General features: G+C 42.1%; 1 pseudogene across 1 annotated transcript; it reads left to right on the forward strand.

Annotated features, from left to right (window-relative positions):
• The first annotated feature begins 1,004 nt into the window (after positions 1-1,004).
• LOC100395054 (large ribosomal subunit protein eL13 pseudogene) lies at positions 1,005-1,724 on the forward strand (annotated as a pseudogene). Its single transcript, XR_013533068.1, has one exon. The product of XR_013533068.1 is annotated as a large ribosomal subunit protein eL13 pseudogene (transcript).
• Positions 1,725-22,654: the final 20,930 nt, after the last annotated feature.

Consider the following 22,654-nt stretch of genomic DNA (forward strand, 5'->3'; position numbering starts at 1 on the left):
GCTGAGGTGGGAAGATCACTTGAACCCAGGAAGTTGAGGCTGAAGTGAGCTGTGATTGCAGCACTGGAAAGAGAGAAAGAAAGAAAGAGAGAGAGAGAAAGAGAAAAGAAGAAAATAAATGTAAAGACAGAGTTTTGAAATAAATGAAACAAAATATACCACACAAATATTAAGAGAAAGCTGGCCGGGCACGGTGGCTCACGCCTGTAATCCCAGCACTTTGGGAGACCGAGGCGGGTGGATAATGAGGCCAAGAGATCGAGACCATCCTGGTCAACATGGTGAAACCCTGTCTCTATTAAAAATACAAAAAATCAGCTGGGCATGGTGGCGCGTGCCTGTAATCCCAGCTACTCAGGAAGCTGAGGCAGGAGAATTGCCTGAACCCAGGAGGCAGAGGTTGCATGCAGTGAGCGGAGATCGTGCCATTGCGCTCCAGCCTGGGTAACAAGAGCGAAACTCCGTCTCAAAAAAAAAAAAAATTAGCCGGGCATGGTGGCGTGTGCCTTTAGTCCCAGCTACTCAAGAGCCTGAGGCATGAGAATCGCTTGAACCTGGGAGGCGAAGGTTGCAGTGAGCCAAGATCATGCCACTGCACTTCCAGTCTGGGTGACAGAGTGAGACTCCATCTCAAAAAACAAAAACAAAAACAAAACAAAAAAAAAAGAAAGAAAGAAAGCTATATAGCTATATGAAAGTGAAATTTAGGACATAACTGTCATCAAAGGTAGAGGGACATTTTATAATGAGAAAAGGGTCGCTTCATAAAGATACATGGGTGTATACACACACAATGAATATGTACTATTCTAAACGTGTGCATTTAATAACAGATATTCAAAATACATGAAAAACTGACAGAACTGAAATAGACAAATCTACAATTATAGTTAGAGATTTTAATAATGTATAAAATAAGTAGATAATCAGTAGAGATATCGATTTGAAAAAAACACTATCTACCGGACCGGCTATCATCCCAGGGTGCGTTGCGGCGTCGCTTCCTTTCGGCTCGGCTGTTGTCCTGCGCCGGAGCCACAGGGCCGTAGTCAGCCATGGCGCCCAGCCGGAATGGCATGATCTTAAAGCCCCACTTCCATAAGGACTGGCAGCGGCGCGTGGCCACGTGGTTCAGCCAGCCGGCCCGGAAGATCCGTAGACGCAAGGCCCGGCAAGCCAAGGCGCGCCGCATCGCCCCGCGCCCCGCGTCGGGGCCCATCCGCATCGTGCGCTGCCCCACGGTTCAGTACCACACGAAGGTGCGCGCCGGCCGCGGCTTCAGCCTGGAGGAGCTCAGGGTGGCTGGCATTCACAAGAAGGTGGCCCGGACCATTGGCATTTCTGTGGATCCGAGGAGGCGGAATAAGTCCACCGAGTCCCTGCAGGCCAACGTGCAGCGGCTGAAGGAGTACCGCTCCAAGCTCATCCTGTTCCCCAGGAAGCCTTCGGCCCCGCAGAAGGGCGACAGTTCTGCTGAGGAACTGAAGCTTGCCACCCAGCTGACGGGACCGGTCATGCGCATCCGGAATGTCTATAAGAAGGAGAAAGCACGAGTCATCACTGAGGAGGAGAAGAATTTCAAAGCCTTCGCTAGTCTCCGCATGGCCCGTGCCAATGCCGGGCTCTTCGGCATACGGGCAAAAAGAGTCAAGGAAGCTGCAGAGCAGGACGTGGAAAAGAAAAAATGAGGCCTCCTGGGGACTTGTAATAAATCAGCGGTCATGCTGGGTCAAAAAAAAAAAAAAAAAAAAAAACAACACTATCTACCAACATAACCCAGTTGGTATAAAGCACTTCAACTAACAGTGGCAGAATACATATTCTTTCCAAGTACACATGGAATATTCATCAAGGGAGACCGTAGGGTAGGTTATGAAATAAGTCTAAATAAATTTAAAAGGAGTATCTCTTCTGATGATAACATAATAAAATTAAATGAGAAAAAATGTATCTATAAAATCTCTGAAATATTTGGAAATTAAACAAGGCCCTTCTAGGCCGGGCGCAGTGGCTTGCGCCTGTAGTTCCAGTACTTTGGGAGGCCAAAGTGGGCAGATCACCTGAGGTCAGTAGTTTGAGACCAGCCTGACCAAAGTGGCAAAACCCCGTCTCTACTAAAAATACAAAAACAAAAAAACAAACCAGGTGTGGTGGTGTGCACCTGTAATTCCAGTACTTGGGAGACTGAGGCAAGAGAACCGCTTGAACCCAGGAGGCAGAGGTTAGTAAGCCAAGATCCTACAGCTGCACTCCAGCCTGGGCAACAGAGTGGGACTCTATCACAAAAAAAAAAAAAAAAAAAAAAAAAATAGAAATTAGAAGAGAAGGTAGAAAATATTCCACTTGAATGATAATGAAATGCAAAATATCAGAATTTGCAGGATTCAGTTAAACAGTGTTTAGAGGGATATTTATAGCTTTAAATGCTTATATTATATAAACAAAGTTAGTTCCAAAATCAACATCTAAGCATTCCACCTCAAGAAGCTAAAAGAAAAGATTAAAAGAAGCTCAAAACAAGTAGAAGTTAGGAAATAAGAGCAGAAATCAATGAAATAAAAATAGGCAAAAATAGAAAACCCAATTAAAACAAAAGTTGGTTTTGTTTTTGAAGGTTCAATATCATTGATATATCTTTAGCTGAGCTGAACAAGAAAGGGGTGGGGAAAGAGAACACGCATTGCCGGCACTGGAAATGAAAGCGGTGCTAGCACTGCAGACTATGAATGTTTATGACAATACTTTTCATAATTTAGATGAAATCAGGAACTTCTTTAAAGACAGAGATAAAATCAATATATAGCAAGAAATGGAGCAGAATGTCTCAGATCCCAGGCTCCGGAGTCAGGCTGCTAGGGTTGGAATATGTGCTCTTTCACCCATTAGCTGTGTGAGATAGAGCAAATTCCTTAACTTTTCTGTGCCTCCGTTTCTTCTGTAATATACGGATATTAGTGAAGATTAAATTAGTTATTTTGTAAAGACCTGTGCCTGGCACTAAATAAGTTAGCTTTTATCATTTCTTAAATCTTATATGATGTTTCTGGGTTGAGGCAATGGATTCTGATGGCTCAGATGAAAGAAAGTTGATGCCACTTCGGAGGCTGAGGCCAGAGGACCACTTGAGCCCAAGGAGTTCCAGGGTGCAGTGAGCTATGATTGCACCACTGCACTCCAGTCGGGGTGATAGAGTGAGACCAGAAAGAGCGCTGAAGATTTTGGGACAATGCTAGAGCTTTTCTTGGTCAGTGAGGCAGGCTTTTAGTGGATATAATTAGAAAGTTCATATGTACAGTTCAAAAGTCTATTGGTGGTTTGTTTAAATTCAACAGAGAAAAATCAATCAACTTCAAAAAGAGAAAACCCCTGATTACACACACTCTCCTTTACCATAACCTCCTAGCCCTGACATTATTCACCTCCCCACATGATCCTGAAAGAGAGTTAAAAGGTTGACCTCATGGTATGTTGAAAGACTTATGTGTTCAGTGGTCAAAGGGCAGCCAAAAGTGACTGGTGGAAACACGAGGTTCCTGGGTCAGTTGGCAGATGTAGGGAAATGCAGTTTATCTTCTATGGTGTCCAGTCGATGAGGAAAAGTTTCTCATCCTAGGTTCTGAAACACCCGAAGTTTCTTGACCATCCAGTTTCCTTCCTCCCATGAGCCCCCGGAGTCAGAGCCATGCCATGCCCGCTCTCCGGTCACCGCTGTGCAGGGGCCCCACCAGCCTGCTGCCATCCATCACGCTGAAAGCCCTGGTGCGAGGATTGGGCTCTCAGCCAGGCAAGACTAGCAGCCAATGACACCACCCACTGGTCAAAGCTGGCTTCTCCTGAGGGCTCCTGCCTGCTGCCTGGAAAGCCAACATTGTCTCCTCACAGTGCCCTGCTCTGAAGGTCTCCTGTCCTCAGTTGTTTCGTTGGGACTCGGTCCCCACCAAGCATCAACCAGGTGGCAATGCCTCAGGCAGAGGATAGCCAAGAAATCATCTACCACAAAAGAACATGAACCCAAGCTGACTTTGGGCATCCGTTTCCTATAGGATGCCCTTCAGAAAGCATGGTATTGTTTTCCAAATCACTTCCCAGGAATCCAGGGAAAAACATTTTTCAAAACCAAATAGCTATCAGTGTCTGAGGTGGGACTGGGTCAATAGTCCTTTTCTCTGTGCCTTGGGGTCCCCAAATAGTCAATATGTAAACGCCCCACTGGCAGGTGTCCTGGCAGAGCCTATGAGTCCCACTTTTCATGAGAGACCTGGAGCTCTCCGAAAAGGGAAGAGAAGTAGGCATGCATTTTAAATCCCCTGGAAAATTTGGGAAAGGCTTGAGTAACTCCTTAAGAGAGAGCATAGTTGTTAATTTTAGAATCTAGACCTGCTGTTCTAGTGAACATTCTGGAATCAAAGATTCCACAACCACATGGGCCAGAGTCTGGGCTTGAGGTTACACAGAACTGAGATCAAATCCCTGCCCTGGAATTTATGAACCATGTGACATTGGGCAAGTAATGTAATTGCTTGTAATTACTTGAAAATAATAGTAATAGGTCGTTGTGTGGATTCAGTGACCAAGCTATTTGCAAAGCATCTGGGTGGTGTGTGACACTGAGCAGATGCCTAACATGGCTAGTTATTATTAACATAATTATTTGGCTCATATACTCATCAGCCCGTGCTCATAAAACACATCCTGTTTGGCACATTGATTTTTTTTTTATAGTATATAGACATATGGGGCAAGACCGGGTGTGGTAACCCATGCCTGTAATCCTAGCACTTTGGGAGGCTGAAGGGGATGGATCCCCTGAGGCCAGGGGTTCGAGACTAGCCTGGCCAAGATGGTGAAACCCCATCTCTACTAAAAATTCAAAAATTATCCAGGCATGGTGGTGTGTACCTGTAATCCCTACTTGGGAGGCTGAGGCAGGAGAATCACTTGAACCTTGGCAGCAGAGGTTGCAGTGAGTCAAGACTGCACTCCAGCCCAGGCAACAGAGCAAGACTCCATCCCCCCCCAAAAAAGAAGGATGGGGCCAGATGTGGTGGCTCACACTTGTAATCCCAACCCTTTGGAAGGCCAAGACAGGAGGACTGTTGAGCCCAGGGGTTTGAGAGTTTGAGGCTGCTATGATTGTACCACTGCACTCCAACCTAAGCAACAGAGTGAGATCTTGTCTCTAAAAATAAATCAATTAAAAATTAAAAAAATATGTATTTTCTGCATTTGCTGAATTTATATCCTAAGAAATTTAATATGGCCTAACCCAAAGAGTAATACTAACTGGTTCATAGTGATGAGCAAGAGATGAACAAGGAAAATTTTGAAAGAAGTGAATAGTAGACCTTCAGTAACACGATGATGATCTCTCTACTAATTTTCAATTTCATTCAAATTATTTATACATTTATGTAGTTACAACCTAATTTATTTACCAATAGTTGCTAAGGGCCCTTCCATGTAGTCCCTTCAACTTCAACGTCAGGATGGCATTAGACAATCAGAAATCCTCATTAATTAATGGCTTATCATGGAATTAACTAGTGAGCAAGCTAAACATTCAGGCTAAGGCCTCACTGGATTTTTATACCCTGTTTATGTAAGGACAAGGAATGCTTTTATGGTATTTTTCTAGCCACTCTATGTACCTTGAATACCACCAGCGAAAGCCCATTTCTAATAGCAGTGGTGCTCATTAAAACACAACTAGTTTGCCTATAAAACCCCATCTCTGACATTGAGTATATTTATTTGAATATTGCTGTTGAGGTATGAGAATGTGCAGACCAGCTCCAGAGGAGGTCACTTTCTGATATAACACAAGCTGCTTGCCCTTTCACTGGGTATTCTTGATTAGTTCCAGGGTTTTTGCTTAACTTAAGAAACACACAGGTAATAACACATTGCAAATGCTAAAATACTTTAAAACAAATTATAGATACTATAATTTGTGTGTACAGCATGAACTCAACATCATCTGGGATCTGACCATCAGCTTCCTGGGCCAGACATCTGATTCTGTCCTCACACCACAAGGGGAAAGCTCGAATTAGCCAAGCTCATGGAGTCTGAAAGTGTATGAATCCAGAAAGTCACGTTGCTTGTTTATAATGATAACTCAAACTTTTGTGAAGCTTTGACATTGATGGAATAACCTTATTTTCTCCCTGGACACCAATTTAAGGGGAAGTTATCATCTTCAAGCTCCTGTTGAACTCTGAAATATGAATAAGAAAAAGTGGTTGGCTGATCTGCAACAGATACAGACCTGCCAGAGGTATTTGAGTCCATAAGCGAGGACACGTTCTCTCCTTATCTGAGCTTAAACAGACATTGCCAATTTCTGACTTTTTGAGTTTCATGCTGCAGGAGGCTGTTCACACAAAAGGTCATTATTCAGGCCACTATATAATTCATTACATTTCTATTTATTAAATTAATATGATATTCTAGTCCTAACACTCTAGAAATACCACTTTTCCTTTATTGAAGCTTGGCGGAGAGTCAAATTCTTCTGTTACACATTGATAGGAAGATGGCTTATCACATTCCTTTTGAGTATGTAGATTATACTGATTGAAATTTCTGGGAGGGGGTTATTAGTGTTCGAAGACAATGTTCTTTTAATCACAAGAAAGAGAAAACCCAACTCAGAATTTGTAAAGTTTCTGTCACAGCTGCACCCAAGGGTTCAAACAATACCATTGACCCAATCCTGTGATCTGCTCTATTCCACATTGGCTTTATTTTCAAGTTGGCTCCTGCCAGGTAGGTGGCTCTTCCCCTACAACTCCAGGCACACTCCTCCCAGTTTCGAGACCAGTTGAAAGTCTCTTTTTCTCAATAGTTCAATAAAAACGTCTAAGGTTAAATCTCACTGGCCTGGCTTGGGTTATATGCCGATCCCTAAGCTAAGAATGGAGTCCAGGGAATTGAAATACATGGTTTGTCTGGACCTTGGTTACATGGGCAGGTCTGAGATCTGGTTTTGTACATGGATTGAAAGCTAGTGTAAAATAATGATGCCGTTACCAGAAGGTGATAGAATCCAGATAGGGAAAACCAGTGCAAATCTCCTGGGGAGACAACCTTATTTTTCTTATCTCCAAGTTCTGGGTAGGGGGATTGGGGCAGGGAGAGTACTTTCCTGTTGTGTCATGTATGTCCAAAACCAGGTAGTATGAACGATGTAAAGTATAGCCTGTACCATCCAGGAACTCAGTCTAGCTGTGAGAATAAATATGTACACAAATGACCACAACAAATGAACAAACAAGGTAAGTATCATATGAAGAGAATGGGGGAAATGGGACTTACCTAAGTTCAGTGGAAAGAGGAACATGTTGTTCAAAAAGGAAGACTTCATGGAAGAGGTGGCACTTGAGGCTTAAAGGACAGGTAGGGTCCTTTGACAGGCACAGACAAAGGAGTTGACACAACAGGGGGAGGGAACTGCATGGGCAAACCCACTGCAATTGGAAAGAGGATAGTGGGCAAGTCTTTTGGTGTCTCCCAGAATTGCTTCAGACAATGTGGAGGGTGGTATAAAGGATTCAGGTTGAATAGCAGGTAGTGGTAGGTTTAGGCAGCTTACCCAGGAGGAGGGCCTTCTGCACATGATAAAGGTAGGTGAGTTCCAGGCACTGGGATGGTGTCTCATACATAGCTTCTGTTTCAACATTTCTGTTTATTTGTTTTTGAGACAGAGTCTCACTCTATTGCCCAGGCAGTGCAGTGGCATGATCTCAGCTCACTGCAACCTCCGCCTCCTAGATTTAAGAGCTTCTTGTGCCTCAGGCTCCTGAGTAGTTGGGACTACAGGCGCATGCAAGTATGTCCAGCTAAGTTGTTTGTATTTTTCTGGAGATGGAGTTTTGCCATGTTGGGCAGGCTGGTCTCGAACTCCTGACTTCAGGTGATCCACCCACCTTGGCCTCCCAAAGTGCTGGGATTACAGGAGTGAGCTACCATGCTGAGCCCTGTTTAACTTTCCTAAGAGTGTGATCCAGGATGCTTTTCAGTATGCAGTTTCCTGCACTGATCCCAGACCTTACAGAATCAGCATCTCTAAGCAAGGAAGTCCTTATGCTTTTCATCTAGAGCTGAGCCCAAATGATTTCCCAGACATTCCCCAAGCCCACATTCAGCTCTGTCTTCCATTTTGACAGGAAATGCCTATTTTCAGTCATACTACTTAGAAAAAAAAAGCCCATAGCCCTTCCAGCCTAAGACTCCTCTTCCCCATCATACCCTGCTAGACCCAGTGCCCAGGTACCACAGCCCTTGGGCTGAGAAAAGCCGAGCTGAGCATGGATCTAGAAAGAGGCAGGCTACAGGCCTCCTTTAACCCTAAGGAAGAAAACAAGAGTCTTATCAGATCTGCAGGACTGGCCAAGCAGCTCTTCCTGTAACTACTTTTTATGGGTAGACCCAGAGAAGAAGGTTTCAGATTTTGTGTGGAAAAAGCCAGACTGTATGACGTCCCTCAGTACTTAATCTCCAAAGGCTGTGAGTACTAACAGGCACAAACTGCAATTCAGTGGCCTCTAGCCCTTCGCGGGAGTGGGTGGGCTTACACTCCAGGTAAATAAACACTTCCGTTCCATGTAGCGCACATTGTCAATAGCTCGCTTTATTTCTTTATTGATCTGGGGGCCTGCCACTGTGCTCTGTACTGAGTTGCCGGCACAGTATTATTCTAAATGAAGGGACACGTCCTCTGAAGCAAACGTTCACAGTTCACAGTACTCTGTACCTCTTGCATCTTGGGAACTGTGTCGGCATTTTTGGAAAGGGTAACAGTGGACTACAATGTTTATGTCATTTAAGTTGAGAGATTGTCTCACTTAAAACATCTAAAGCTCTGCTGGAAACTGTAGAGATAAGTAAAGAACAGACAGACCCAGATGAGAGCCTGGCCATTTTCTTCTGTTTATTATGGGGGGGTCTCCGCTGTCATACAGTCTGCAGTCCTTCCACTGCTCCACACAACCATTGCCCACTTTGGAGCTGAGATGAATTAGCAGGGCTGCCTGGAATCCTCTTCCTAAGAACAGGAGACGAGCACACAGGGGCTGCCCTTGCCCCATGGCCAGCAGGCAAGCCCAGTGCACCCAGCTCAACTCCCTCCCTGAAGGACTCAGGAGAGTTGTCCAGGGAGCCTGCCTTTCTAATCCCTGGCCCTACTTCCTTTGTACCCTGCTGTCCTCCTTGGCCTCAGGCTTAGTTTAGGGCGGGCAAATTCAGGCTTCAGCTCCCAATCCACAGCATTCTGAGCCCAAGAACTCCTTCTGGAATGAGGCCAGCATTGCTCAGGCTGGTGTGGCGTTGTTTTCCTTCCCTCGCTCTGCACCCCCCTCCCCATCCCCATTTCATTTTGCTCTCACTTTTCAGTTCCTGTGGAGTAGAAGGTGCGACTCCGATTCCTCCTGTTTGACTCCCAGCATGGTAATGACTTCTTTCTTTCCGCTTCCTGGCTCTGCTGACGTGACCTTTGGAATTTCTTGGCTCACTATCAGCAACTCTAGTTTTTCCCAGCGTCTGTTTAAACACCCTGCTTCCGGTGGCAATGCCCTTTGCCTTTCTAACCTTTTTGTCATCTGGCTCCAAGTTCCAAAGGGGATTTTACTGCCTGCTGGGTCAGTAACAGTGCCCTGTGGCTAGAAGGAGCCTTCATAGTACATTTCCTTTGTGTATGGAGTTGCCAAAATTTTAAAGACTGGTACTTGGGGAAAATGTTAGGGTGTTTCTTGACCTGTTGAAAGCTGCCCTGTAGCCTAGGATCTGTGCGCTCCTCGGTGTGGGCGAGACTGCCTCTCCAGCCTTCCCTTCCACTGCAGCTCCTTTCCTTCAGCTTCTGCTTAGGCATCATCCAGCACTTTGCTTAAGCTGCTACACCTCTGCCAGTTCCCCTTTCCCTGTCCGCTTTCCTGTGCCTGTATGGCACATATTCTGTGTCCATGCCCATTCCAAAAAGCTTTCCAGATCCCTTCCTACCTGACTTAATCTCCTCCCAGCCCCTGCACTCCCATGATGCTATTCTTATATATTTTTTTAATTTTGATTTATTTTTATGGGTACCTAGTAGGTGTATTCTCATATTTTCTTGATTCTAAGTGGAATAGTTCATTGATTACAGCTATACTGTAGTCCCCTTTTATCTGCAAAGGATATGTTTCCAAGACCCCAGGGGATACCTAAAACCACAGATGGCACTAAACCTCATATGCATTATATTTTTATCCTATGCATACATATGTATATACCTATGATAAAGTTTCATTTACAAACTAGTAAGAGATTAATAGCATAGAATAATTATAACAATGTACTATAATAATAGTTATGTGAATATGGTCTTTCTCAAAATATGTTACTGTACTGTGCTCACCTATATTCAGACCACATTTGACCACGGGGTAACTGAAACCTTGGAAAGTGAACCATGGATAAGGGCAGACTATTGTACTGAGACATTATTCACATATCATAAAACTCACCTATTTAATGTGCACAATGTACTGGTTTTTAGAAGTCACAGAGTTGGGCAAGCATTCCCACAAATAGTTCCAGAATATTTTCATCACCCTAAAAAGAAATCCAGTACCCTTTAGTGTCACCCACTAGTTCCTCCATCTTCCCTAGTCCTGACAACCAGCCACTCTTCTACTTTCTGTCTCTATAGATTTGCCTATTGGGGATACTTCATACAAACAGAATCAGACTGCATGTGACCTGTTTTGTCTGGCTTCTTTCATTCAGCATAATGTGTTCAAGATTCATTCATATTGTAGCATGTATTAGTAGTACTTCATTCAAGAAGCATATTTTTAAAACATTTTAACATCTCAACAATAAAGATGCATCTTCTAGTCCATAGTGAGCATAGTTGAATTAGCAGCAACTTTTATTTGTTAGTAATGCTTAGAATAATGATGTATCTTCTAGTCGATGGCATCTAATTCAATGAAATGCTGCATTTATGTCCCCGGGGTATTACCCCTTATCACAGTCACTTTTGTGGTCATTTGTTTATGTGTCAGTCTTGTCTCCTAAACAGTAGGCTCCAAATAAACAGAGCTATGTCTTAATTATCTTTGTGTCCTTTAAAAGACCTAGTACAGGCCAGGCACGGTGGCTGACAACTGTAATCCCAGCACTTTGGGAGGCCGAGAGGATGGATCACTTGAGGTGAGAAGTTCGAGAGCAGCCTGACCAATATGGTGAAAATTCGTCTCTACTAAAAATACAGAAATTATCTGGGTGTGGTGGTTGGCGGCTGTAATCCCAGCTACTCAGGAGGCAGAGACAGGAGATTTGCTTGAACCCAGGAGGCAGAGGTTTCAGTGAGCCGAGATCACACCACTGCACTCCAGGCTAGGCAACAGAGCAAGACTCCATCTCAAAACAAACAAACAAAACCAAACCTAGTACAGTATTACTCTTTTGAAATGCTCAGTAAATGTGAAGCAGCAGCTACATTTGGGGAATGTTACATTGGGGATGTATTCTCCAATAATACAGCAGAGCAGAAGGATGAAAAATCTTCATGCTTCATTGCACATTGGATTACTGCGCAGTGTGTTTATGACTGTGAAGTTTTTGGTGACTGATATGGTTAATACTTAAACATTTGGGCACCTACAGTGTGCCAGGTCCTATGTTCTAAGCAAAGAGTGTTATAAAGATGGTCAAAATATAGTTCCTCTTCCAAGGAACTCATGTTTTGGAAAGATGTTTATGTAAATATAGAACAAGGAGAATGGGTAAGTGTGGCATGGGGCTAATGATGCTGTGAGAGAGAGAGGTGGAAGGTGTTGAGAGGATAGCACATGAACTAAACACATAGGTGCCAAGAACACAGCTTTACACTCTGACAGACCTGGATTCTGCCTATTCTTGGGAAACCTTCTGTGTCTTGTTTCTTGATCTGTAAAATGGAAGTAATGAGTGTGTATCTCTCACAGTTGTTATAAGAATTAAATGAGACAATGAGTGCCAACTACCCAGCATATTAGTATGTGCTGAAATAAATGATAGTTATTTGTGAATTTCAGATCATTTTAAAAGTTATTTAGTCAACCCTCTCCAGCACACACCTGATTTTATGCAGTAAGACCTTAGCCCTAAGTGGCTTATGTTTCAGCGAGGGCAGGGGAAAGCAGGATTCCTGCAGCAGAGATGTTTGAGGGATAAAACATTAAAATGGCTGAGAATGTTCAGTAAGTGACATGAGCCATTAGAGGTGAGTCTGCAGAGGTGTGTTCCTCAAGTTCAACCCACTGACTCTCCTTTTTGCCTTCCCATGGGCAGCTACTTTATTCATTTTAACGGTGCCTTCATATTTATATATATCATATGCCCAGTGTTTGAACAGCCTTTAACAAGAAAAGTCCCAGTCCAGACATGATTATAAGCTCTAGTTCCTTCCTGGATATTATTTTTCTGTTCTCAGCAAATCTGTATATTTCCTGAACTGCCAGGGGCCGAGGTTTCGGCGTTTTTATTCCTGGTTATCTAGCATGATGGCCAGGGTTCTACTTAACAACTAGAACTTTTTAAAAGAGGTGCTAAGCAGAACTCTGCCCATCATGCTACATAGCATTTAACGTGCCTGTGTGTGTGTGTTTCAAACATTTTACTTCAAAATATGAATTATTTGTTGAATGGAGGGATAAATCACTGCTTTTTGGGTTTTGTTGGTTGGTTTTCTTTGAGACAGGATCTCACTATGTCGCCCAGGCTGGAGTGCAGCGGTGTGATCCTGGCACACTGCAACCCATGCCTGTGCAGTTCAAGTGATCCTCCCACTTCAGCTTCTTGAGAAGCTGGGACTATAGGCATGTGCCACCACACTTGGCCAATTTTTAAATTTTTTTTTATAGATATGAGGTCTCACTATATTGCCAAGACTGGTCCTGAACTCCTGGGCTCAAGTAATCCTCCTGCCTTGGGCTCCCAAACTGCTGGGATTATAGGCATGAGCCACTGCTGCCAGCCTGAATCACTATATTTTGAATGAATAAATGAACAAACAAATGGTTATAGCGTTGGTTATAACAATTAACTACTGAAACAAATTATATTTTTTTTCCAAGGAAAAAAATCAGGTATAGATTACAGCTAAAATATTGTACTCATTTTTCAGTTTTAGGAATAATATCTTATTCATGTCACCATTTAACCAACAGAGGTACAATGATTGGGTTTACATAGTTTTACATAGTTTGCTTTCTAAGTAGACAGACTTAGAAGCATTCCGTGGCTACCAGCCTTTTTCTAATAGAGGATGCTGAAAGATATGCAAAGCTAAGAAGCCCTACTGAGAACTGAGGCTGGACTCTTCTCTCCCTCTGAGTAGTAGAGCAAGGGATGGTGCTCTGTTTCAGGTCACTGGTCTCTACCCTGGATCACAGCATGGGCAGGCCCAAGTGTGCAGATATCAAAAGTGGGGTTGTATGAAATGGGGGCATGAGTGTTAATCCAGTTAACAGAAAAGGCAAGATAATTTTTTTTTTTTTGAGGTGAAGTTTTGCTCTTGTCACCCAGGCTGGAGTACAATGGCATGATCTTGGCTCACTGCAATCTCTGCCTCCTGGTTGCAGGAATCACTGGTCCTGGGTTCAAGTGATTCTCCTGCCTCAGCCTCCCAAGTAGCTGGGATTACAGGCACCTGCCACCATGCCCAGCTAATTTTTGTATTTTTAGTAGAGACAGGGTTTTACCATGTTGGCCAGGCTGGTCTTGAACTCCTGACCTCAGGTGATCCACCTGCCTCAGCCTCCCAAAGTGCTGGGATTACAGGTGTGAGCCACTGTGCCTGGCCTAAATCTAAATCAATAGTGGTTTAAGCAAGATAAAGTTCATTTCTCTCCCACATAAAAGAACCCCAGACCGGGCGCAGTGGCTCACACCTGTAATCCCAGCACTTTGGGAGGCCGAGGCAGGTGGATCACGAGGTCAAGAGATTGAGACCATCCTGGGAAACATGGTGAAACCCCATCTCTACTAAAAATAAAAAAAAAAAAAATTGCTGGGCATGGTGGCGCGTGCCTGTAATTCCAGCTACTCAGGAGGCTGAGGCAGGAGAATTACCTGAACCCAGGAGGTGGAGGTTGCGGTGAGCCGAGATTGCGCCATTGCACTCCTGCCTGGGTAACAAGAGTGAAACTCCGTCTCAAAAAAAAAAAAAGAAAAAAAAAAGAACCCCAGATGTAGATGGCTCAGGGCAGGAAAAGCTCCACAGCATCAGCTCCTCTCAGCTCTCTGCTCCAACACCCCTAGGTTGTGGTCCTCCAGTTTCCAGGATGGCAGCTGGATCCCCAGCCACACATCTGGAGGGCACAAAGAAATGGCAAAGAAGGAGGCCAAAATCTCACATCATTTGCTTTTAAGATTTCTCAGGAGGTGCCACACAGCACTTTAATACCTCATTGACCAGAATATAAACATGGAGACACCAGGCTCCAAAGGAGAATGTAGGAGAGCTGGTCTTTATCCAAGGTAGTCATATGCCCTGATAAAGACCAGTTTCATTACTGAGGAAAAAAGGGAGGAATGAAGATAGGAATAGCAACTGTCTGTCCCTCCATGAAGGTGCATGGCCTCAATACCTGCCTCTGAGGCTATAGTACACATGGATGTGGGACATCCATGTCCTCGGGAAAGTTCTCTTGTATAACAGGCCCATGGACAATGTCCCAGGATAAGCAGCTCTCCTTTCCCTCCTTAGGAATGGTTAACAAGGCTTTGCCCCTTCATCTTGAGTCCCCAAACCCACACATTAGGGTCTCCTTTGGATGCAACTGGGACATTATGTCCCTCTACCCTTTGCCCGTTTTCCTTGGAAACTAAATTTGAAACTAGACTTAACCCCTTGGTAAATGTATAATCTTGGGCAAGTAATTAAACATTTCTGTCCTCATTTTCTGTACCTCTGAAATGTGAATCATCTGTAATAATGATCCTCAAGTCTGACACCAAGTTGGTGCTTAAAAAATGTCAGCTTACTTTCCCAACTAAAAGGACTGTGTGAGAATGTGGACAGCCCAGTGTCCAACACACTAGTACTTTCTTGAGATATTTCTAATTAATTCATACTCTAAATCTAATCTTCTTCCAATTCTGATTTTGTTAATAGAGTTAGTATTTACTGAGTGCATACTATGTGTCATGCACTATTCTAAGTGTTTCGCATGTGTTAACTCATTTAAACTTAAATGCTATGAGCTAGGTACTATTTTACAGAGAGAGGTTAAGTAACATGCTGAAGGTCTCACACCCAGGAAAAGACAGGACTAAGTCATGAATCCTGTAGTCCGGCTCCAGAGCCTGTGAGTTTAACCACAAGTGATAAACCCTCCCTGTGGAGCCCTGTATCTGCCCTCCTCTGTTTAAGATCTTCATCAGAGCTTTGTACATTTAGCAGTATCTAAGCCTTTTGATGGCCCCAAGTCCCTCCTATCTGTCCTATCCTTTATCTTCTTAACTTTCATTCTCTTACAGAATTCCCTTTACTGGGATAAATGACAAGTTATTCAACAAGTACTTGTGTTAAGACAGTCTTTGGGGGTAGAGAGGAGAATGAGCATTCCCAGAGACTGGGAAAGGTTTGTGGGTGGGAGGGGAGAATGAAGAGAGCTTGGTTAATAGTCACAAACAGGGCCAGGTGCAGTGGCTCATGCCTGTAATCCCAGCACTTTGGGAGGCTGAGGTGAGAGGATGGCTTGAGTCCAGGAGTTTGAGACCAGCTTGTGCAACATAGTGAAACCCCTGTCTCTAACACCGTCACCACCACCACCAACAAATTAGCTTGGTGTGGTGGTCGTGCACTTAGAGTCCCAGCTACCCAGCTACTTGGGAGGTTGAGGTGAGAGGATCACTTGTACCCAGGAGTTTGAGGCTGCAAGGAGCTATGATTGTTCCAGCCTGGGCAACAGAGTGAGATTCTGCCTCAAGAAGAGGAAAAAGAAGAAAGAAGAGGAAGGAGGAGAAGGAGGAGAAGGGGGAGGAGGGGGAGAAGGAAGGAGAGGAGGGGAAATGCATGTGGACATATACTACCACATAGATGAACCTTGAAGACTTACGCTATGTGAAATAACCCAGTCTCAAAAGGACAAATACTTTATAATTCCACCTATGTGAGGTACCTAGAGAGTGGTCAAGTTCATACGGACAGAAAGTAGAATGGTGGTAGCCAGTGGCTGAGGAGTGAGGAAAATGGGGAGTTATTATTTAATGGGTATGAACTTGCAGTTTAGGGAGATGAAAAAGTTCTGGAGATGGATGGTGGTGACGGTGGCACAACACAGTGAGTGAACTTCATGCCACTGAACTATACACTTAAAAATAATTAAAATGATAAATCTTATGTATATCTTATCACAATTTAAAGACACAATTACAATGCAGTGAGGTAGGTGCTAAGAGGCTGCAGAGTCAAGACCCATAACCAGGGCCACCTGCCTGCTCACCTCTTGGGTCACTGATATCACCTTTGCTTGACTCCTCAACTCCTTTTCCTCGGCTGGGCTCACAGCATTACGGAGGCCTGGGCTGGCCAAGTATAGGCAATCTAGTAGCTGGGAGTTGAGGCCTTTATGGCTAATACATAGCAATTCAGATCAGCAAAGATGAAGTCCTTAACTAGATGGGAGCAGAAAGAGATGGAGAGAAGTGGAGGAATTTGAAAAAGGTTTTGGATGCCGACTTGATAGAACTTAGTGACCTCTGGGAAAAGTAGCATGAGAAAAAGAGCACCCAAGGAGGACACCCAGGCTTCTGGTTTAGGGGATGGGTTGGCAGGGAGTGCTACCTCTGAGATGTGGAGTAGAGGAGGATAAACATATTTGTCAGGGGACTTGATGACTTCCATTTTTTATTTTCGGACATGCTGAGTGTAAGGTGCCTGCAGTATATCCAAGCAAGCAGGCAGCCACCCTAAAGAAAAGATCACTTTTAATTTTCATCAGAAAAGACTCAGAAGGATCCACTAAGAGAACAGATTGAGATTTAAAGAAAAAAAAAGTATTGCTCAGAAACCTTCCAAAGAGAATATAGGACCAGATGTGCAGCTTGCGTAATCCTGGCATCTTCCTAAGTCTCATTTCTGATTTATGTTTATTTTCAGCAAGTAACCCACACTCAGTTTGCTTCTTTTGTTCTTATTAGCAAAGGCACTGATTGGGATCCAGAACTAGTTATGTGGTCTTCCTGGTTGGAATCCAAGCCATTATTTCCTGTGCTTGAAAGGAAGGAATAAAACTCTTTAGCTTTGGGGGATTATAAAACACAACCCCCTGATTTTATGTTATTAGGAATGGTCTCTGTTTCTAAGCTTGACTTGCCTTCAAAAGGACTGTCATTGGGGAGATATTTCCATAATTTTATTTGCTTTGTTTTTAGATTATATTTGAAATCTACTAAACCCGACAGCTACAATCTTCAGATATTACTTTTGGAGGCACTGAATTGGCCTTACCTTTCCAGCCTGTTCACTTCTTCTCATAGCCCTCTGAGGCTTGAGGATACATCCAGATATACCATCAAGCTCAAATCTAAGGCTTTCTCCTATTTGCCTAAAGTTTGGGAGGGTCTTTCTTTACAGATTAGGCAAATTTTCCTTCCGCTTTCCTCAGTGGGGAGAACACTGAAGAGTTGAGATGCCTGGGTTTTTGGTACTGCCCCTTTGCTTATCAGCTTGTGTGGCAACAAACAACCAGAAACACTCTTATGCACGTTCACATTCATCTTCTTATTATAATGACCCTTAAATTCTTCATCTGTAAAATGGGGATAAATATCTATTCACCTTTTATACGTCACACCTAGTATCAGAGCCCCTGGGAAGTTATCATGTCTGATTTTAAACAACATATTTAAGTTCCTGACTGTAGGCTCTGGCTTCCAGATGGCATTTCTAGACCCACCTGCTGACTGAAGAGCCCTTGGGCCTTGAGTGAACCTTGGCAGTAGCCAGAAAGTAGTCGCTGCAGGTGTTGAGTGAGACCCAGTGCTGTGCTGGCTTCAAGTCTGACCCAGCGGAGCCCCAGGGGTGGTGGCTAGTGTCATCCCTCCTCCAGCTCCAGGCAGCTGAGCATGGAGAAAAAGACGACTTTTGGAGGAAAGGGAAGAGAATAACAGTCCCTGTCTGGTAATCCAGAGAATTCTCTTGGATCCTACCAAAGACTACCAAGGCAGTGCCTCTATGAGTCTGTAAGAGTCACAGTGTTACTGGGCTTGAGTTGTCCTCAACCAAAGGTTGGCTGTCCACCATACTGCTACAGTGACCAAAGATGAAGAAGATCACAACACCAAAGTATTCCCTTTGAATACTTTTTAAAGATTTTATTTTATTTTTTGAGACAAGGTCTCGCCCTGTTGCCTAGGCTGGAAGGCAGTGGCACAAACATAGCTCACTGCAGCCTCAAACTCTGGGCTCAAGTGATCTTCCACTTCAGCCTTCCAAGTAGCTGGAAACACAGCCATGTGCTACCATGCCTGGCTAATTAAAAAGAAAATTTTTTTTTGTACAGACATGCTTTTGCCATGTTGCCCAGTTTGGTGTCAAACTCCTGAACTCAAGTAATCTTCCCTCCTCAACCTTCAAAGTGCTAGAATTACAAGCCTGAGCTACCATGCCTAGCCCCTTTAAATATTTGAAAAGCCTTTACAAGAAGGATGGATACAAACAAGCCCAAACTGTGAAGACTATAGTAAATACCTAACTCTTCAATGCCCAAACATTAACAAACATCCACAAGCATCAAGGTTACCCAGGAAAACATGACCTCCCCAAATGAACTAAATAAGGCACCAGTGACCAATCTGGGAGAAGCAGAAATATGTGAATTTTGAGACAGAAAATTCAAAATAGCTGTTCTGAGGAAGCTCAATGAAATTCAAGATAATACAAAGAAGAGTTCTGAATCCTATTAGATAAGTTTACAAAGAGGTTGAAATCATTTTAAAAAATTAAGTGGAAACAATGGAGCTGAAAAATTCAGTTGACATACTAAAGAATGCATCAGTCTCTCAACAGTAGAATTGATCAAGTAGAAGAAAAAACTAGCTTGAAGATAGGCTATTTGAAAATATAGTCAGAGAAGACAAAAACGAATTTAAAAAAGGAAACATACCTTCAATATCTAGAAAACAGCCTCAGAAGGGCAAATCTAAGAGTTATTAGCCTTAAAGAGGAGGTAGAGACAGAAATTGGAGCAGAAAATTTGTTCAAAGGGGTAATAACAGAGAACTTTTCATATGGAGAGAAAGATACCAATATACAAATAAACGCAAGACGGTTATAGAACACCAAACATATTTAACCAAAATAGGACTACAACCAGACATTCAATAATCAAATTCCCAAAGGTCAAGACAAAGTAAGGATCCTAAAAGTAGCAAAAGAAAAGAAACAAACAACATAAAAGAAGCTCTGACACATCTGACAGTAGACTGTTCACTGGAAACCTTACAGGCTAGGAGAGAGTGACATGACATATTTAAAACACTGAAGGAAAGAAACTTTCACCCTAGAAAAATATATCCAGTGAAAAGACCCTTCAAATGTAGAGGAGAAATAGAATTTTCCAGACAAACAAAAGCCAAGGGATTTCATCAATATCAGACTTGTCCTACAAGAAATGATAAATGGAGATCTTCAATCTAAAAGAAAAGGATATTAGTGAGCAATATGAAATCATCTGAAGCTACAAAACTCACTGGTAATTGTAAGAATATAGAAAAGCAGAATATTATAACACTATAACTGTGGTATATAAAGTTCTCATATCTCATATAGAAAGACTTAAAGATGAACCTATAAAAAATAACTATAACAACTTTTCAAGACATACAAAGTATAGTAAGATATAAATAGAAACAAAATGTTTAAAAGCTGGAGGACGAAGTTAAAGTGTTGTGCTTTTATTGGTTTTCTCTTTGTCAGTTTTTGCAATCAGTGTTAAGTTATCAGTTTAAAATAATGGGTTATAAGATGTTACTGGCAAGACTCATGGTAACCTGGAATTAAAAAATCCACGATAGATATACAAAAAATTAAAACATACCACCAAAGAAAATCACCTTCACAAAAACGAAGGCAGGAAGGAAGATCACAAAACAGCCAGAAAACAAAGTTTAAAATAACAGTAGGTCCTTACTTAGCAACAATAATATTGAATATAAATGTACTAAATTCTCCAATCAAAAGGCACAGAGTGACTGAATTGGTAAAAACAAAAAGCAAGAAAACAAAAAACCAAGACTCAGTTGTCTCTTGCTTATAAGAAACACACTTGACCTATAAAGTCACATGTAGACTGAAAATCAAGGGATGAAAAAAGATACTTCATGCCAATGGAAACTAAAAAGGAGCAAGAGTAGCTATACACATATAAAACAAAATAGATTTCAAGACAAAAACTATAAAAAGAGAGAAGGTCATTATATAATGATAAAGTGGTCAATTCAGCAAGATGATATAACAATTGTAAATCTATATGCACCAACACTGGAGTATCCAGATATATAAAGCAAATATTATTGGAGCTAAAATGAAAGATAGGCCTCAATATAATTATAGCTGAAGACTGCACCACCCCACTTTCAGCACTAGACAGATTATCCAAACAGAAAATGAGCAAAGAAACATTGGACTTAATCTGCACTACAGGTCAAATAGACCTAATAGGTGTTTACAGAATATTTCATTCAACAGCTATGGAATACACATTTTTCACCTCAGCACAGGGATCATTCTCAAGGATAGCCCATATGTTAGGCCACAAAACAATTCTTAAAATATTTTTTTAAACCTGAAATAATATTAAGCATCTTCTCTGACCACAATGGAATAAAACTAAAAATTAATAACAAGAGGAATTTTGGAAACAGTACAAACACATGCAAATTAAACAATATGCTCCTGAGTGACCAGTGGGTCAATGAAGAGAATAAGAAGGAAATTGGAAAATTTCTTGAAACAAATGACAATGGAAATACAACATACCAAAACCTTTGGGATATGGGAAAGTAGTACTAAGAAGTTTATAGCTATAAATGCTTAAATTTAAGAAAAGAAAAACTTCAAATAACATAATGATACATTTTAATGTACTAGAAAAGCAAGACCAAACTAAACCCAAAGTTAGAAGAAATGAAAGAATAAAGATCACAGCAGAAACAAATGAAATTGAAACAAAAATACAAAAGATTAATAAAACAAATAGTTATTTTTTTGAAAAGATAAACAAAATTGACAAACCTTTAGCCAGACTACAAGAAAAAAGAGTACAGTCTGGGAAACATTGTGAGACCCTATCTGTACAAAAAGTAGAAAAAAACTAGCTGGGGTGTGATGGCATTTGTCTGTAGTCCTAGCTACTCAGGAGGCCAATGTGTGAGGATCACTTGAGCCTGAAAGATGGAGTCTGCAGTGAGCTGTGATCATGTCACTGCATTACAGCCTGGCAGACAGAGTGAGACCCTGTCTCAAAACAAAACAAAAAACAGAGAGATGATCCAAATAAATGAAATCAGAGATTTTAAAAGGAGAGATGACAACTAGTACTGCAGAAATTCAAAAGCTCATTAGAGGCTACTATGAGCAACTATATACCAACAAACTGAAAAACAGAGAAGAAATGAAAAGATTCCTAGATATATACAACCTACCAAGATTGAACCATGAAGAAACCCAAAACCTGAACAGACCAATAACAGGATTGAAGCTGTAGTAAAAAGTCTCCTAGCAAAGACCAGGACCCCTGGCTTCACTGCTGAATTTTACCAAACATTTAGAGAAGAACTTATATCAACCCTACTGAAACTATTCCAAAAAATATAAGAGGAGTACTTCCAAACTCATTCTATGAGGCCAGTAGTATCCTGATACCAAAACTAGACAAAGATGCATCAAAAAAAGAAAACTACAGGCCAATATCCCTGATGAACATTGATGTAAAAATCCTCAACAAAATACTAGCGAACTGAATTCAACAACACATTAAAAATATCTTCACCATGATCAATGGGAATTTATCCTAGGGATGCAAGGATGGTTCAACATATGCAAATCAATCAATGTGATACATCATATCAACAGAATGAAGAATAAAAATCATCTGATCATTTCAATTGATGCTGATAAAGCATTTAATAAAATTCAACATCCCTCCATGAAAAAGAAAACCCTAAAAAAACTAGATCTAGAAGGAACATACCTCAATCCAATAAAAGCCATATATGACAGACCCACAGCTAGTATGACACTGAATAGGAAAAAAACTAAAAGACTTTCCTCTAAAATCTGGAACAAGACAAGGATGCCCACTTTCTTTTTTCTTTTTTCTTTTTTTTTTTTTAATTTTTATTTTACTTTATTTTTTAAATTTATTGTTATTATTATTTTTTTTTTGAGACAGAGTTTCGCTCTTGTTACCCAGGCTGGAGTGCAATGGCGTGATCCCGGCTCACCACAACCTCCGCCTCCCAGGTTCAAGCAATTCTCCTGCCTCAGCCTCCCAAGTAGCTGGGACTACAGGCATGCGCCACCATGCCCAACTAATTTTTGTATTTTTAGTAGAGACAGGGTTTCACCATGTTGACCAAGATGGTCTCGATCTCTTGACCTTGTGATCCACCCACCTCGGCG

Source organism: Callithrix jacchus, chromosome 3, assembly GCF_049354715.1.
Source record: "Callithrix jacchus isolate 240 chromosome 3, calJac240_pri, whole genome shotgun sequence".
Lineage (NCBI taxonomy): Eukaryota > Metazoa > Chordata > Mammalia > Primates > Cebidae > Callithrix > Callithrix jacchus.